Raw genomic sequence first — 17,461 nt, 5'->3', positions numbered from 1 at the left:
GCTGAAGTGGGCACCTCCTCACTGGGGGACCTGGATGTTGAGTCCCTCATCAATATTAAAGATATCCATGACTAAATGTACTTTGGTACCTGGACTCATCTAATTCTTACACTGTCAGTTTTACCTCAGACCACAACAGATGCCGGCACCTCAGGGTCTGGGACAAGCACTGCCACAGTGCCTCTTCTTGCCATGCCAGCAGTTTCCTCGCTGGGTGGGAAAGCAACCCATCCCATCACATTGTAATGCTGTTACCCATTTTTTTCATCCTCCTTTCCAGCACACCTGTACTTCCCTTTGCCCACAGTAGGCCTCACACAAATGAACAAAATTCCCTCAAAGTATTTTGCCCATTGTTCCTAATTTTGCTACATCTCTACCTAAATTTGACACTTTTCATATTATCAAAAATCAATCTTGTTTATATATATATAAAAAGCACTACTTTGGCTATCTAAGTAGTATTAAACTCAAAGGTGTCTATTACCCTGCAGGTCCTCAGTACTCCTCTTCAACTACTTGGGAAGTACAACTGCTTCTCATAGAACTTCCCTGTAACCACTTTTGAAATTCAGGAATCACTCACAGCACTATTTGTAATTTCTGTCAGTCTCTTGCATGGTTATCTAACATGCCTGGCAATTTCTCATGTCATTCCTCATTGTACCTTATGTCCTGTTGATGCCTTGAGAGGCGTCCTAGAACTGAGGCTAAAAATGTTCCAGGAATAAAGTAGGTATTTATTAAAAAGGCCTCCAAAGGATACACCTTGGGCAGTACAAGAGCCTGGTCAGGGCTACATCCAAGATGCACCACTGGTGACACGTTTTCACACTTTTATACTTTTACATGTTTTGGTCCATTTCCATATTTGGTTAATTGTCCAATTACAGCTTCAGGTTATGAAGTCCCATCCTCCCAGTTTTCTGTCCTCAATTCACTGTTGTTTACACTTTTTGGGCCTGAAGCTGCAATGGTGTCCTTGGTTCTTGGTCTGGAAAAGGATTGTTTTGTCTAACTAAAATGTGAATGGAACTTGATAACACTATATGAAGTTCAGAGTTATATACTAATGCAGTACAGAATCTGGAAAATATGGAAGCTAAAACTTAAGGCATTGCTGTTCGGTTAGCTTAACCTTAGACCAGAGACTAACCAGTGGCTTAGGCACCAGCCTGCACCCTAACAGCATGTATTTCCTAGTTTTTGCACCAAAAAACTAAACAGGAATTTAAATTACATTGAAAATTCAGGAAAACTCTCAGTAGAAAAGTATCTTGGGATGATTTATGTCTAAAGATTATATTTATCAAGGCATGGAATTATGTATATTTGAGACAGAAATCTTGCCAAATAAATATTTTCTTTGCTGCACTTGAGGGAGCGTACAAAACTGACGTTTAAATGACAAATGGATACCTCAGTGGCTTTCTGGAAATTCATCTAAGATACATTCTCTCATAGATCCTGAAACTTACATCTTAGGCAGATGTTTTGCATCTCTAAACCAAAACTCCCTTTCTTTGATATTTTAAGGCAGTTTAAATATTCACTTTCCTAATCAAGCATCACTGTTGGCCTGCTGCCTTTTGTGAAAGCATTTACCATGTATTGCCCCTTCACTTTCATTTTTTCAGTGTGGACAGACTGAAAGAGGTGAGCTGTTTGCTAGCAAGGGTTTACACTGATGCCAAACAGTCTTTCATTTTGACATTACATTTCCTAATTTTCTCCTTATCAACAGCTTTTTCCACTCTGCCTTCCCTCAATTACTCTGTCTCGATCCCTCATCTCTTCTACTGGATATTATTCTGTCTTACACATAGTTGGATATATTTTATTCAAATGGATGAAATAATGATTATTTTTGAAAGTTGCTGGTTAGTTTTTTCCAAGGTGTTGAGTTACAATTCTTCACACTCATTCAAAAACGTGTTTCCCTACAAAAAAGAAAGAGAATAAAGGGAATCTGTGCTGTGTTTTTTAAATCCATTCATTAAACTGAGTGGGAAGGGAGTAAATGACATGGAGAGAAACTTGAAATAACAGCAGAAACATATTTTGACAAACAGTGCCCAGCCTTGCCAGAGGAATATGAGACTTTTGAAAACGCAATATGAGGTTAAAATTGCTCCATAGGCAGAGGACTATTTGACAATCAACACAGAAAAATCATGAAGTTGGGGGCCTTGGCAAGTTACTACACTTGTAAAATGAGTTTCAGTCACTCTAAAGTCATGTGAGAGCCAATAATTTATAAAGCCTTACCTATCAGTAACATAGACTCTCTATCCAATAGATATTATTCCTTTCAACACAAAACTGGAGTATCAGTCGCATAAAGTTATAAAGTTGAGGACAGCAGTACTTTATTGCAGACTACATTGTTTTTTTTAATAGTTAAGGTTCAATCATAACAAGTTTTGGTTTTGTTTGGATGGGAGAGGGAGGATTATGGGCTTTTTTAAAGTGTAAAATATATTTCTAGATTTCTTTGAGGTTTTTTTGGTTGATGGGTTGGTTTTGGTTTTTGTTTGTTTGGGGTTTTTTTTCAGGTCTACATGTTTTTACAAGTAGCTTGCTGAGCAGAAGTAGACAGAAATGGAGAAAGCAGGAAGACCTTTCTCAGTTTTACAGAATCCTGCAGAGGCTGGTCTGGCTGTGGTCTTGAAAGAGACTCCATCTTCAATTTTGTTTCACTTTTTATAAAAGTAAAACAAAGGTTTTTTTCAAAGTTTCTTGTGTATGCCAGAGAAGCACAAGGGTCATAATCAGAGGTGTCTAACCAGTGGGATTGCTGGGGGGTCCATCCTGGGACTGGTCCTATGTGAAGCCATCAGTGACCCAGCGATGGAGCGGGCAGCAGGCACTGGAGCACAGTTGGATCAGACAGGCAGAGGACACAGTCTGGGGAACACAGATGACATTGTCAAGATATTCTGCCACACAGACAGCCCTGGGGAGGCTGGAGGAATGGGACAATGGAAATGGAAATTCAGCAGTGAAAAATGCCAAGTGCTGCACCTGGGAAGGAAGAGCTGCTGGCAGCAGTCCTGACTGGGGCCTGTCTGCCTGGGAGCAGCTCTGCTGAAGAGGGCCTGGGGTTCAGCTGGGCAGATACTGAGCTGAGCCAGCTGGGAGCCCTGGCAGCAGAGATGGCCAACAACATTCTGGGCTGTGATAACAGAACCAAGGTCACTGGTTTGAGACTATGTCTTAAAACCACATCCAATTTAAGTCTCATAGTACATAAGAAACGTTGCTAAAAAAGATAAAATTCAGTAGAGAACCACTGGGTTGGCCAGATATTGCAGTACTTTCCCTGTAAGAAACTGAGGGACTTGAACATATTCAGGCAGTTCTGGGTAGGAGCAAACAGCAGCTCTGCAACATCTACAAGACTATTAGGAAGATGGAGTCAGGCCCTTTGGCCCTTGGCAGCAAGCACAAATTTTCACAGGAGAGCTTCTGACAGGACTTAAGGAGAAACACTTTGTCCAGGATGACAGTCCGGCAGTGGAGCAAGTTACTCAGAGTGGTTGTGCAGTCTCCATGCCTGGAGGTTTTCAAAATATGAATGGATTATGTTCTGAGCAATCTAGTCTGAATTCATAGTTAATCCTGTTTCAAGCAGAAAGCTGGACTAGAGACCTCCTGAGGTAATTTTCATCCTGAATTATCCTGTGATTCTGTGATATTCTTGTGAGCAAAAGAGAAGACCTTAAAACTGTGCAAAGCAAAAATGAAAATGGTACGGGTATAGTTAAAGTGCAGTTATGTGTTAATCCTATGTATCTCTTGGAGGATATTTTATTTTACTTGATCAGACAGTATTCTTGGCTGTCATCTTTTGTGACTACATTAGAAATATCCTAAAATCCCTAACTGAGTAAATTTGCCATTTAAATGTAGGAAAAATATATGTAACCAAGTTGGCACTAGGGCTTTCCTCAGCTGCTTTCCACTGCTGAATTAATTGCTTATAAAAATTTTCGCTTACTGTAGCTCTGAGGCCACCCACATAACCAGAGAGTGCTGTGAGCCTCATTGTGCCAATCTTCACAGTTAAGGCAGGCATGAAAGTCATCAGCCTGAACTTCTGGCACAAGAAATGCTAAGTGAGACCCATTTATCTTTCTGGTTACTTTGCTCATTTCAAAGAGCTTGATAAGATTTTTTTTTAAAATAAGCTTGTCTCAGCATTAGACAAAAAAATTGTAGGTTACATCTACTTACAGAGGTAACCAAATCAACAGTTACATTCAGAAAAAAACTAGAAAAGCTTTTAGGCATATCTCCTTCAGTATTAAAAAAAATCTTATCCTTCCCTACAAACCATGTTTGACTATATCCAGACCTTATTGTACTCACCAAAATGTATTACTGCTTAAATATTATTCCATTTATGGAATTAAAAAATACATATTACCTACTAATCCAAAATACAATGTTTTGGAATAATATTCCATTTATCTAAGATTTGTAAAACAAATCCTGAAAGGATTTATTCCAGATATAAATTTTTCAGAAGACCAAACATTTTGTTCCCTCCATTTTCTCAGGGATCTGCAATCAGCCTAGAGGCATTAAGACAGCACTGGAGTTTTAACAAAAGTTTTACCTAAATTCTCCATAAATGCAATGTGAAGTTCCATACTGGCACAGTCTTAATGCGACTGAGACCTAAAGATAGAATAAATGCATTGAACTACAGGCTGGATAACTCAAGGGCTGGATAAGAACATGGGAAAAATTACAGAGGACTATTTCTGGCTTGCTAACACCTGCCCATTAGTCAGTGCTGGTTTGTATTTTACCTGACTAAGGGTCAATCACAGTATGCCACCGCTCAAAACCAGCACTTTTGTGGGGAGCAACTAAAAATTTCTCTATGTGACAAAACCTGCCTTTAATATAGTCCTAAATATAAGAAAAATATGGCAAAGTCAACAATGGGTGCCTTCTATAGTGTGTAGGCAAGGGGACTTATTAAGCCCTTTGTTTTTCAATTCTTGCCTGAAATTTTGATAGCACTGCTCATAGATCATTGAACAGTTTGGGTAAAAGGGACCTTAAAAATCATGTCATTTCCCCCCTGCCATGTGCAGGGATACAACTCACTGGACCAGGTTGCTTGAAATTGCACCCAACCTGGCCTTAAACACTCCCAGGGATGGGGCATTCATAGCTTCTCTGGGCAGCTTGTGCCACTGCCTCACCACCCTCACAGTAAAGAATTTCTTTTAAGTATCTGATCTAAACCTGCCCTTTGCCAGCTTGAAGCTGTTCCTCTCTTGTTCTATCACTACATGCCCCCATATGAATTTCCTCTCCAGCCTTCTTGCAGGCTCTCTTTTAGGAACTGGAAAGTGCTCCAGGGTTTCCCTGGAATTTTCTCTGCTCCAGGCTGATCAACCCCAGCTCCTACAACATGCCATTTTATGAGAGGTGGTCCAGCTCTCCAACCACTTTTTGTTCCTCCACTGGACCTGGTCTAACAGGTCCGTGTCTTTCTTTGTGCTGGGATCCCCAGAGCTGAACACAGCACTCCAAGGAGGGTCTCATGAGGGTAGCGGGGCAGAATCACCTCCCTTTACTTGCTGGTCACACTTCTTTTTATGTGGTTGCTTTCTGGGCTCCAGGTGTTTGTTGCTGGGTCACATCCAGCTTTTCATCCACCAGAACCCCCAAGTCCCCTGCAGGGCTGACCTCAATGAGTTCTTCTCCCAGTTTGTTCCAGCCCAGGTGCACCACTGCCGCAAACATCTTTTCACTAAAAATCCTTTCTTAGGATTTTTTTCCCTTCTGAGAAGCTGAGGCCTCAGAAACAAAATGTAAACCATGGTTATCTGCTGCTGTGGAATGAACAGGTGGATCCATGATTGGTCTCGGGTGGATGTTTGGATTTAGTGGCCACTCACAGCGGAGCTGGCTCTCTCTCTCAGTCCAAGCCACAGACCTTTATTCATTCCATTCTATTCTTAGCTTCCTGAGAGGAGCCTTTTTCTTCTATTTCTCTTTAGTTAGTTATAATGTAATATATATATCATAAAATAATAAATCAAGCCTTCTGAACACGGAGTCAACACTCTCATCTCTTCCCTCACCTGAAGACCCCTGTGGCCACTGTCACACACCACCTTGCATCCAGACTTGTTGAACCTCAGGAGGTTCTTCTGGGCCCACTTTTCAAACTTGGACAGGTCACCCTGGATGGTATCTTTTCTGTGAGCACCACTTGGTTTGGTGCCATTGGCAAACCTGCCGAGGGTGCAGGTGGTTTCACTGTCATTGATGATGATAATAAACATCTAGGGAACATCAAAGATCACAGAAGAGAGCCCTGACAGACACCACTTGTCACCAGCCTCCACCTGGACACAGAACCATTGATCACAACTGTCCGGCTACATCAATCCAGCCTGTTCCTTGTCCACTGAATAGTCCACCATTTTTACTCATATCTGTCCAACTTAGAGATTTCTTTTTTCAAGCTATGAGGTCTTGAATGCTGCCTGTTTCATTTTTACCATCTGTAAAACCCCATTTATTAAAAACAAACAAACAAACTACCAGATTTATGATTAGGTTTCAGTTAAGCCTTTGTCCTGTCAACATGGTAAAAGCATCTCAAGAAAATTAAAGATGGAAATTTTCATTATGCTATTGCTTTGGTCAGAGAGAGAGAGTATTTAACCAAGAGAAAATTAATAGTGTATTTTTTCAAGCAATAGTGTATTTTTTCAACAGTAACTTCTTCTTTTCCTTCCCCCACATGAATTAAATATTTGTAAACAGACAAGTATTAGTATAGAGTTAATCCATTCTTAAGAGAGTAAATATATACTCACATGGTAGCATCTTTTACTACTTTGTTTTCATCTCCTTTTTTATTGTGTACCTGGAGTATAATATAACTTTCTCAAAAAATCAAATAGAAATTACTTTTTTTGTAAGTGCCAATTTCTACATATTTTACCAGGAAAAAAGATAATTTTTTTCCAAGGTTAATACGACAAAAGAGGTACATGAAAGAAGAAGTCAGTAGATAGGAAATAAAGTGATTATGAAGCTACAGGCTGAACTGAACAGTGAAGGTTCCCTCAGGAAATATAAAGAGGCATTTAAAATTTCTGTATGTGAATGGATTTCCTATCACATTCTTAAAAATTAAAAACCAGTGTTATTTAACACAAATTAAATAGACCTGTACAGAAAACCTATTTTCTGTTCACAGAGTCAAGTTGCATATGACTCTCTAGGATAACTTGCTTTAAACTTTATTTCCAAAGGTCAGCTGTGTGAGAAAAATCAGACTTTTTCAGTGGCTGATGGATCATTTTTACTGAGAATGAAAATCTGTCGCATAATGTAAATGACAACATTTTTTTAAAGCAGCTTAGCCAGTCCAAAATTGAACAATATTACAAATTATATTGCATATAAATTGCATTATTATGATCAGAGAGTAATAGCTGTTAATGTATACCAACCAGAAGGTTTTGACCCTCTAACACTAAGCCTGAAATATTCTGCAAATCCTTGCCCTACCCCTGGGACTCTCTTTATTCCTTTTCAATTTTCTAATGACAGTGTAAAAATAAAAACTAGCCTATTACTAAGGCTCACTTTTTCTTTCTCTTTAAACTTATGCAAATATATATTCTTCAGCTCAGTAGTAAAGTAGATGTGAAAATACATGTGTTCATATTTTAAGGCATGTCAATTCAAGTGCTCATCTAATGCAAGAAGTATTTGGAAACGAAGATAAGCATGGCTGGTAAATGCCTTCAGTTTCAGAATCTTTCCAGGCATAATGAAAAACAAACATGTTCAATTAAAATTTCAGAAGACTAAAGTCACCAGTAGGAGTTTTTCAAAGCTCTTAAAAGCCAGCAAAAGAAGGAAAGGTCAAGAAAGTCAATTTTGAAGGCGAACTGTTTAGCTGATGCCGCCTCTTTATTTTAGAAATTTCTCTTTCTCACCTTGGTGACATGTTGGCACATTAGCCTTCTTTTGCTTTACTAAGTTCATTTAGATTTCCATCTGTCTTCAATGATGACTGGAACAGTTATAAGCAAGAAACCTCATCTCTTTCTCCTCACAGAATCTGTATTCCTAAATTGTAAAGCGTAAGACCTAAAATGCTTGCTATTGAGTTCTTGGATCCAATCTGTTCTTGGATCCAAACAACATCTGCAAAAACTGCATATCCTAAACTTCCATATTTGCAGTTAAGATTTCTCACGTACTTCAGGCACCACCTTTCAGATGAAATTTTTACAACAAAGCAGTGCTTAAGAATCAGCAAATTATAAGCAGAATGTTAATAGGTGACATCTGTCCAAAAAGACTCATTTTTTCCTCTTGAGAAAAAAAAACAGCTTTGCACTGAGACTAAGTAATAAGTCTTTGGTGCCGGTTTCTTCTGAATCCTCTCCTGGATTATGAGTAGTTCTCTAAAGCTGCAGAGATCACACCAAACTGCACACAACTCCCCTGGAGTCCATGGCCGAGCTCACACTATCTTCTACAGATTCTGCCAGCCCTATTCTTACTAATTTACATGGCATGGCCATTTAGTTCTCCCACTGATGTTACCACGGGTCTGATTTTGGCCCTTTGACTCTAAACTGTCTGAGGATGTGTGTAAAAAATATTTACTTTCTTTCTAATTGACTAAAAATAAGAAATAAATTAATGATCCCAGTCCAGCATTTTTAAGTGTGCTGCAGAAAGACAAGAATGATGTCCTTTTCTTCAGGAAAGGTCATAGTGCTATGTCAAATGTATGTTGGTCTCCATTCACCAAGTGAAGAAGAGGCATTGAGGATGTGCTATTGCTGGGAAGCATAACTATCTTTTCTACAATCACCTTTGCCAGTTTAAATTCCACCACACTGCTGGCAGAGTAATAAGAGGAGTTTCTGAGCAAAAGGCAGAATGCCCAAAAGCAAGAGTATGTCAGATGAGCAAGGATTATTTGGTCTCAGAGGAAATCACATTAACAACTGTCAGGATAGATATACTATTCTGAGTTAAATGAGCTGTGGTACTGGAAAGCTATGCTTTAATTTGAGAAATACACACTAGTGACCAGCTAGATCTTCTCCACTGACATGTCTGTCTCCTCTCTTATCTCATTCGGTTGTGACAAATTGGAGAAAACCATTGGCAGGGACAACTATTGAGTCATCCACCTTTTTAAATTGAATCTGACTTCATCTATGTTCAAGTGCTTTAACCTTAAACTATTTTTTGTCTAGACAGGTATAAAACATACGTTTAGACACTTTCATTCCATCTTAAGTATAACACCGTCTGATTATTTTAAAAATCTTTCTGAAATATTCTAAAATAAATTGAAGAGGCCTTTTTTCTTTCTCTTATTTGTCTTTTTTTTTAATAAAGTGTGTGCATCTACTTGTTCCAGGCATAGGCTTAGTGCAGGACTGAAAGACTTCGAAGGGGTTGTATTAGGGTGACTTATTTTCTATATTGACATTGCTGCTAACTGATAGCGACGCTATAAAACCACTCACAATGCTGTCCAGTTTGGGTATTAACATCAAGAATTCATTCAGTTCTGCACAGGATTTCTGTTAAATGTGTTTTCAGCCTGTGTTCCAAATGGAGAGATCTGAGAAGACTCAGTGTTCCAGCCTCCCACATCTGCTATTCCCCACACACTTTTAAAAGATCAGCATTCATGCCTTAACTTCAGAAGTGCATTCTCTACTCAGAATCCCTCCCTGCAGGAAGACGGCAGTTTCAGTAACTTTCCTCTTTAGATTGAATGGCTCCCACACAAAAATTCCCAGTTTGTTCTGAATTCAGCAGGAGCTGTAAGAGCTCAGGAAGGCAGCAATACAGTTCAAAACTCAGCAGGATTCTTGGAGGCTCGTAGAGTCAAAGAGAGTCTTCAAAATGCAGCCCTTCCTGTTTTCAGCTCCTGCGGAGTGCTGTGAAGCCCACCTTCTGCTGAACTGGGAGCCATCTCCCCATCTTTTTGTTATCTCAAGCTTGGCTCAGGAGTGTTCCAGTAGTTACCTTCACTTCAGCCGCAGCTCGTTTCTTCTGGACAGCTTTCTCCAGATAGAAATCGGAGCAGGAATTTCAAAATACTGCATGCAGTGGTCTTTGCACTTGTTTTTAAAAATATCATCCTAAATTATACAGCTCCACAGGCAGTAATTTACCCAAGTCTGAAGCATATTATAATTGCATCTCAAATGGACAGAGAAAAAAATTTTAAAACCAAAATAAAATCCAGAATTTTATTTAAAATGCCTCTGTCATTCACAGCAGAATTAGTCTTTTGGAGTTTATACAATCCAGTTATCATTTGAAGGAAAGTGTTTTGGTGGTGGATCTAATATAATATCCTAGTCTTAACAAATATCAATTTTTGGGGAAAGACCAAATCTCTTTTTGGAGACAGAGAAATGGGTTTTGAAAACCAATTTTAACTTACACTACCACTGTTGAGAGAAATTGTGTGGCACCACAGCAGCAGTTACTTGCAGCCCTCTGTTAGAATGTGTCTAGCCTCAAAAGGAAATGCTCATCCACATGTCTTTTAATGTCATTTTGAAGTAACAAATAATAAGATGTATCCCCCTGTTCTAAAAGGTTCAGTGCTACTTTAAATTAGTGTGATGGAATCCTGATCTTCTCATGAGATGCATGCAATTTCACAAGAAAATTCACTTATAGGGATAATCCATCTCCTGCTGGTGTCACGTTGACAGGATTAGTAAATAGTATTTCATCAAAGTGCATCATATGTAAAGTTCAGCCAGATCAGAGCTGTTGACATGCTAAGTGTGATTTGCAAATCAAATCCAGATGGTATGGTGCAAATATTTTTTTTTCTTCATCCTGAAACTCTATCATATCTTCTATAATCCATCTGGCAGAAGGACAAGTGTTTGACAATTAAACTTTATCCCACATATTTTAGATCAGTAGACCAATCTCCAAGTATTTCACAGGAACCTGTTTCACTGTTTCATACCTTAGGCAGCCAGTGAAAAAGCTGTATCTAACAAATGTTTGTTCACCTTAATCTTTATGGTGTCTTTAATGTTATTTGAAAATTTGTACTACTCTCTGGCCATGTTTCTGAAGAATAGATAAAAGCAACAACATACAAAAAAAAAGGAAAATCAATTTGTATCTCACTGTGACTGTAATTTCAGTATTGCCTGAAAAGCAATAAAATGTTTGTGATTTTTGTAAAAGAACTGCAGACTAGCAGAAATCTACTTAAATTTTACATCAACAGAAAACTCACAGTGAAACACTGAGAAGATGGTCTATGCCATTCTTAAAGACCTCTGTAATCTCCAGAAATGTCTCTATCACAAATAGCATCATTGATATGGTACTGAGACGGACTTAAGATCCAGACCAAGTATTAGGTACCCTTCTGAGAGCCCTTCAGCTCTCCAGCTTTCTCCTTACCTTGCTTCTGCTGGTTAACAGTAGAAGCCCGTTCAAGTAGTTGCTCAGTGTGACTTGAGATTACATAAAAAATTGTATATCAAGAAGTTGTAAACTGGAACATTTTTCTTGCAAGATCATATTAGCATCAAAATAAGGAAAATGTGCTTTTCAGTAGCTGCCTAAACATTTCCAGATTGCATCAGTAAGAATATCCCCTTCCAAGAACAGGAGGAAAGAAGGAAGTTTTGTTTTATGCCTCTATTACATGTCTTCTGCCAGCAACACCTAGGAAAATATTAAAAATTTACACAGAAATGCTTATACAAAACAGAGCATAATAGACCTGTCTAAAAAGTAATACTAAACTGAGCTGACTGATTCCATGGTAAAATGACTTAATGCTACTCGAAATTTTTCTTTTAAAGCATAATAAATTTAACAACAATTCTAGGAAATTCAAAGAACTTTGTCAATAAGACACAACTGGTTTTATAAAAGCTCTTCTTATTAAAAAATATTATGGAGAACAACCATTGCTCTGTGACAAAAAGTCTATTCTTCCATTAATACACAGAGGATTAACATATATGGTTCAAGTAAAACAGATTTTGATAGATCACTGTGCATCTATAGGAAATTGTGTCTTATAGCCTTTATACTGTAAATAGCTCAGCAGAGATTTATTTCAGCAATGTAAAAGGTTTCACAGAACACGGTGCAAGATCATGAACTGAATGGACACACTAGCAGTCAGATTACTTCATATAGAAATATTTCAAGCAGTTAAATTAATAAAAGGCTGTTCTCACCCCTGAACTGTATTCTTGTGGTAAGGTAATCCTGTTTTATGCCTTAAACAGCCAGTGAAAAAGTGTATTTAACAAATGTTTGTTTACAATGTTTATGGTGTGTCTTTAATTAAGACATAATTTTTCTTTAATGTTATTCGAAAATTTGTACTACTCTCTGGCCATGTGTCTGAAGAACAGATAAAAGCAGCAACATATAAAAAAAAGGAAAATCAATTTGTGTCTCACTGTGACTGTAATTTCAGTATTGCCTGAAAAGCAATAAAATGCTTCTGATTTCTGTAAAAGAACTGCAGACTAGCATACATATACTTAAAAGATTGAATTCCATGAATAATTATTGGATTAACATACTTAGAGAAATCTTACTTGTTATATTTTAAGTCTTAAAGTACAAATTTATGAAATTTAGTGGCCACTATTAGCTCTTCATAAGACTATGGTCTCCTTCCAGAACATTTACATCTACCTCACCAATGTAAAATTCCCTTACTAATCAAAATATAAAAGAATTGATGATTGTTGGGTAAAATTTCTGGGCTACAGAGATAATAGAAATAAAAAAAATAAGGGCAGTGTTCCAAGAACAGTAAAATCCTTTGGACATTACAATTATTGACTCACAAATAATTTACATATGTTAGCAAGGGAGGGAAAACATTGTATTCTAACACCACAGAGCTGCACACTAATGTGAAGATTCAAAATCAGTGAAACTACTTTGTAAATACCCTTGTGAAACTGAAAATAAGAAGACCATGCAGCAATAAGGAGTTTACCACAATCTGTTGATCAAAGAAACTGAAGCCACAAAAAATAATTTCATCTTGATTCATGAACTTGTGTCAAAATCTGACTCTACCAAGCCCTGCTTGTTTGTGTTCTTACTCCATCATCACAAGGGGCATTGAAAAGTTACTCCTTATGCTACTGCTCCTGCCTGGACTGTCTGTGCCCTGTGCAGCCCCAGCTTCATGCTAATGCTTCCTGCCCATTTGGACATGAGTGCTGCTCAGGGAGTATCACAACCTCTAAAGAAACTATTAGCCAGAACAAAAGTTAGAGAATGCTGCCAATCATTCTTACGTTTTCCTTAGAGCAGAGCAGATTTTCAGGAAAAAGTTGCCAAGTGAAGGAATTGAAAAATTGTGTGCCAGCATCTAAGCAACTGGAGGTGAGGGAGAGTAGCAGATTCAAGTGACTTAACCTAGTGTCAGAGGAGGTCAGGGTTTCATGATCTTTATCTACCATCAGCTCCTCCCTTCACTGGTAAATGTAAAATCCTCTCTGATTTCACTTCCATCAGGATTTAAAAGCCACATGAAATGGGACATTCAGTTTTGTATTCTTTTCCCCACATTGAACTAACTTCTTCCACCTTTCAAAGGAAAAACCCCAAAGCCGACAAAACAACAAATCAGCAGCAAAACCCATTATTCTATCCTAATGAAAAGGGACAGTAAAAAAAAAAAATATATATTATTACCTTTGAATGAATCCCATGGAGGAGATGTAATAGCTATCTAGATGTAGTAGTTTGTAGGAACCAAATATTTAAGTAGGAATTAGGGTCCCAGTCAGAAACAGATTGTTGCCAACATTAAATATAAATCAATGAAATAGCAAAGCAGGAGTTGTGTTTCTGTGTTGTGTACCAGAATCAAAATGCTGCCCAGGATAGTCCTGCCTCTGTCTAGCACATGCACCAACCCACCCTCACAGCCATACTTAAAAGGAATTCTAGCCAGCACTGGTTTACAACTTGTCCTAATTCACATTCCAGTATCTGTTCTACACTTATGACCTGCACACAGAGATAGTGCTCTGTTTGACAGATCTCATAAAACCACTTGAACACAGAAGAAAGCCTCAAGTTAATGCTTAAGAATTTCAATTTGTGATTCTTTAAAAAAAAGAGTATTAGGCACCTAAGATTATACCGTTAAATTACATTTTAGTAAAAGAACGCATTAAAAGCTATTAATTGACCATAAATTTTAAACTAGGCAAGAAAGGTAAATATGGAAAAGTCAAAGCTCTAAGAAAACACAGAGCCAGAATTCTCTCTGGGTATAATAACAAAATTGATGACTTGTCTTTTCACCTGGAATATTTTCTTTGTTATTTTTACTGAGATATCAGGTACCACAAACCCTAACCCCACTGTATTTCATGCTTTCCCTAATGTGTAAAGACTCTGACATCCCAAAGAGGGTTACAGACTGAGACAAGGTGTGAACATGGATGGAAAAGGGAAGAGTGGAGGAGTGGGAAAGGCAGTGCAATAACAAGCTGAGACTGCTTGTCACCCATTGCCCCTAACACACTTAATCACTGATGAGAATTACAAGAATCTATTGGGTGGCCTTTGCTTTTGTATTAATTGCAAGATTGATGATTTGATGATTTTAAGATGGTACCCCAAATGATAGAAAGCATAAGCTCCTACATATAGAAAGCATTGTAGTTGTTGATTATCTTGTGGTGTTTTTGCAAAGCCCCCCGAGCACTCAGAATGCCAGTCTGAATGCTGTGTAGTGCTGTGCCTTCCCATAAAGTACCAATGTGTTTACTGAAAGGCACTGAACCCTCTCACTGGAACAGAAAGATCAAAACCTTTTTTGGGGATTTAGAAACTGCAAAACAAATCAAAGTCATTGCCTTCTCCTTTTTTCCTGTTTCTTCACATTTGCCATTTATCTGTCTACAAAGAAAATGAAACTCAGAAATACCAAAAAAATTCTTCTGTTCCCATAGAGAGTTTCAAAAGAAAACTTGCTTTTAAAATGTAAATCAACCACTGTATGATTATGAAGAGAAAAACAGGTACAGGGAAGCAAAAATGAGATGAAATAAGATAATATAAAATATATCTTCTTATAGCTAAAGTAGGATGCAAAGGGATCAGTAGATATAAAAATATGCAGTATACAAATTCTTCAGCAAGCTCCGGTCTTCTGATGGATAGAAAAATATGCCTGGTATTTCTGAGAAGAATGTGAATAAATCAGATGTCACAAGTTAAGCAAAAGTAATTTGTGAGTCTGGAAACCTGTCAATAGATACAAAAATAATGTATGCAGTAAAAAAATTCCTCTATTATTTATAGCTGTAATTGGGGACAGAAACAGGGAAGAAAAGTTTGTTCAGACCACGGCACAAAGCAGTTCTGGGTAATGAACCTAAAACGTAGAAATGGTTGTGATTTTCAGAAATTACTGTAATAGAGGAATAAACAGCATTAATTTTAATGCGTACTAAACGTTTTAATGATCCTAGACAGCTTTTAAAATCTTGCATATTTTTTCCTGTCATGTCTGATGGCTCTAAACAAGGCCATAGAGATAACTTTAAAAATTTATAAATAAGTATCCTCAATGAAATTTTCTTCCTTTTTTTATCTCCAGCTTTTTAAGGCATCAGTGAGATTATGTTTTTCAAGGCTTGAAGATTTAGGGAAAATTCAAGTGCTTAACAGCATGAACAGCAATGTCACAGAGGGAGTGAGGATCTCTAAAAAGAGCAAGTGAAGGTGCTGCAAGTGGCAGCAAAAGAGACTTTAAGGAATGGTTGATATCAAATAGCCATAGCAGATGTAGATGCCTTCAAGTCCATAGCTAGATCTAGCCTTGTTCTAACAATACAATGATTGAGAAGAATATATCTGATCATTCAGAGTAAACACAGAAAAACTAAAAGTAACCTCAGTGCTCCATGGGCTAGAGCTGTACTTCATGTGAATTAGCACATCTCCACTGAACCTGACAGAGCTACCCCAGTTGTCAGGACTTAAAGAATGCAGCTGAAACATCTCAAAAACTGTCCCCATAAGATAAACCACCACAAAAAACACAGGTGGAAAATAGGAAGGTGTTAATTTCAGGCCTACACAGAGGTGACAGGTTTGGAATTAACACACCAGACAAAATTGCAATGTGCAGACTGTAGGTATGCAGACAGCAAAATCAGGGAGAAGCAGATCTGGATAACTTATCCAGACAAAAATTCCCACCATGGCAAACTGTAGGGAAAGAAGCAGCTGCTTACAGCCACACCATCCCAAGTTGTGGGAATGACACCTTATGTCTCTGGATACCTGGGACTTGGGCTGTACTTCCAGAAGGATGCTCTGGAGGCCCCCACCACTGAGGAGATTAGAAGGGCCAGTGCAGGTACCCATGTGGTGGTGATTGTAATCTCCTTCTCCCTCTATCACTGTCTTTCTTTCTTCTCCTCTTCCTATTTCTCTCTCTCTCTCACACACAATTACAATTAAATAAAATCCTTGCCATTGACTTTGGCAAATGGTCTTGTTTGCTCCTTAATTCAGGCAGAACTATCTTTTAATAATTGGACCCTAACATCACTTCAGAAGTAGGATCCTAAACTAGTTTATCCAGACAAAACAACCTCAGTATGAAAATGAGAGTCAATGACAACAAAAGCTTTGGTATCCACAGGGCACACAAACTCACTGGGCTTGTAGCACAGGACACAGTTTTAGAAAGCAGCCCACATGTTCTCTAAAGGAACATTCATGCTACCTCTCTTTTGCCATCAAAACTTTGCGCCAAAGGCACCTCCCTGTGTGATCAGCAGACAACCAGGAGCTCATCCAGAGGCAATTCAGGTAGCATAAGAGGTCTTCTGCCCTAAACTGAATTCTGGATGTGCATACTTCTCTGTGTGACTGCACACAGACATTACTGCAACCATCTTCTTGCTGTGGATTCCCAAAATTAGATTCTGTGACTCCCTGCCTTTATTTGCTGGAGAACACAGATATTATCAAAAGAAACCATTGCCCAGCACAATTTCCTTAAACTCACCACCTATTCACCCTAAACCAAAGTGCTGTTGCACAGTATTCAGCTGAGAAAATTTCAGAGTCAGCAATCTCCTTTTGTCCTTCCTCACACAGATATCAAGCTATATCAACCCATCTTTCCTATTTTTCTTTTACCACAAAAAAAGCCAAATCAGACTAAATTCACAGGAGGTTTCTTGAAGAAGGATGTGAGTTTTACATTTGAAATAAAAAGAAAAAAAAAAAAACTTGGAGAAGAGCAAAAGGAAGGTATGTCTGTGAGGAATAAAGAAGAGGTAAGACTATTAAAAGGTTTGCAGCAGTCTGAATAATCACGTGAATCTACTGAGACAAATTCAAACAGAACTGTTTGATATTAGTCCCAGTGCAGCTGGGA

Source organism: Ammospiza caudacuta, chromosome 3 (assembly GCF_027887145.1).
Source record: "Ammospiza caudacuta isolate bAmmCau1 chromosome 3, bAmmCau1.pri, whole genome shotgun sequence".
NCBI lineage: Eukaryota > Metazoa > Chordata > Aves > Passeriformes > Passerellidae > Ammospiza > Ammospiza caudacuta.
Note: the sequence above shows the minus strand (reverse complement) of the source record.